Source organism: Neomonachus schauinslandi, chromosome 10 (genome assembly GCF_002201575.2).
Source record: "Neomonachus schauinslandi chromosome 10, ASM220157v2, whole genome shotgun sequence".
NCBI classification, from domain to species: Eukaryota; Metazoa; Chordata; class Mammalia; order Carnivora; family Phocidae; genus Neomonachus; species Neomonachus schauinslandi.
In genome coordinates, this window is record NC_058412.1 from 28,732,001 (window position 1) to 28,734,193 (window position 2,193).

The window sequence follows — 2,193 nt, forward strand, 5'->3', positions numbered from 1 at the left end:
TTCTAACATACCTTATTTTCTGAAAATAAAAAGGTGAAAGAATATACAGTTTCCCTCCGTTTGCAAAAATAGGTCCTATTTACAGAGGTAAACTATGAGGGAGAAGTTTTAAACAGCCATGAAATATTATTAGAACACCAATATGGGTGAAAAGCAGATTTTTTTTCTGCAGTTAGAAGAGATGGGAATTGGGAGTAGGTGATAACTCCCATTACACAGACTCTAGTTTTCAATAAAGAATCTCACTTCTGAAAGGGAAAGTCACACTAAATATCCATTTCATAGGTTACCACGCAGATTTTTAATTGTCACAGTTTATTAACATTGCTCATTCAGCTATTCAGTCATGTTCTCCTTAATAGCAAAAGGGTAATTCCCTGTATAGCCTCCATGTTTGATGTCATTAACCATTACTCAAAGGAATTTACACTATGTTTAGCAGTATTCCATGTATGCAGATCCTGAATAAATAGTATTTCTGCCACCAGTCCACTAGCTAGCATCGCAGCCTCTTAACAGCTTTAGAGGTGCAGCCATGGATGGATTGTTTGTGCTCCCAGGAGCAATCCTCCACCTGCACCGAGATCTCCCAGCCTCATACTTCTGCCTCAGCAAAGCTGCAGCGTTCATCAACCTACAAACGCTGCAGCTTTTTCCACCTTAAACATTAAAAAATTCCTTTGATCCTACATCTTTCCCCAACTGTCACTATATTTCTCTGCTCTCTTCAATAGAAAAACTAGGAAAATGTGTTGATGCTCACTCTGTTTCCTTTCCTCCCTCCTCTATTAAACCGTCACCCAACAGGCAGCTCATCCCAGCCACTAATTGCCTCCCCATCCAGTGGTCAAGTCTCAGTCTTCTTCTTTTTTTAACTCCTGAGCAATATTTGATTCAAGTGATCATCCTTCCATCTTGAAACACATTTTCACATGGTTTCCATGATACCATCTTTTTGGTTTTCCTCCTTTTTCCTCTGGTCTCTTTTTCTCAGTCTCTGCTGGATTCTTTGCATATCCCAATCTTTTAGTAATGTCCCTACGTATAGTCATCTGAGTATTTCATGTCTCTATCTACCCTCTCTTCCTTAATGATCACCTTCATTTTCATAGCTTTATGTACCATCTGTACAACTCCCAAATTTATATCTCTAGCCCAGATTTCTGAATGTCTCTATGAAATCCAGAATCTGATATCCAATCTTTACTTAATACTCAGTAGTCCTCTTGGATGTCCGATGAACATCTCAAAATTAGCTGGTCAAAAATATACCTCCAGCTTTGCGCAGTGGCAGTATCGTAGCCAATGAGGTTTATCCGAGGCTCGAGTATTGCTAATTCAAAAATATAACTCCTAATTCTCAGACCTAACAAAACTGTACACCTCCCACACACTCCTCCCCATCTCTGAAAATGATTACTCAATCCTTTTGGCCAGAATGGCCCCTCACTGCTTTCTCATCACCCTTTATAGCAGTTATATCCCTTTCCCTGGCAGTATCTATTCTCCTTACCTGCGTAATTTTTTTTCTTAGGCATTTATCACTACCTGATATATGGATGTCTGAATGTAAACTTCATGAGGGAAGCAACTTCTGTTTTGCCCACTGCTACGTCCTGAAATCCTGGAACTCTGTCTTATAGCAGGGGTGTAAAGGTCTGCTCAGTGAAAAGTATCATTTAGAAATAAATATGTCTTAACACAGTTCTATATAAATAGGAATCCACCATAATTTCTTTAATCCTCCTGAGTCCTTCATTTTCTGTCTACACCTACCCCTCCTGCTACTCATACCAATGGCCACAAATTGAACCGTATAATCACTTAGAAATACACCACCTCAGAAACCTCCAGCATCCTGTTCTCTGTCCATAATCTTCTCTTCCTATAGAGCTGTCATAGTTCCATCTCCTTTACAACTTTTCCCCAGACTCAGAGACCATAAATTCCTTGGTCTTCCACTTCCAATGGTCTTTCTTCCTGGACTTACTTCCTTATTCAGCCTGGACTGCATGATTATGGACATGAACAGTTGAGTCCCCTTGCATTTTTGAAACTTCTTGTTGTGTTGGTCTTTAATATTCCAAGTCTCTGATTTAAAACATTGTACTTCCAAACCTAAACAACCCTGCGGAAGCTCAGTCTCTAAAGTCAGACTGCCCGGGTTCAAGTAAATAATAGTATGTAGATACA

General features: G+C 39.5%; 1 non-coding gene across 1 annotated transcript; it reads left to right on the forward strand.

Annotated features, from left to right (window-relative positions):
• The first annotated feature begins 1,276 nt into the window (after positions 1 to 1,276).
• LOC123326160 lies at positions 1,277 to 1,423 on the forward strand. Its single transcript, XR_006540921.1, has one exon. It is a non-coding gene; the product is annotated as a U4 spliceosomal RNA (small nuclear RNA).
• Positions 1,424 to 2,193: the final 770 nt, after the last annotated feature.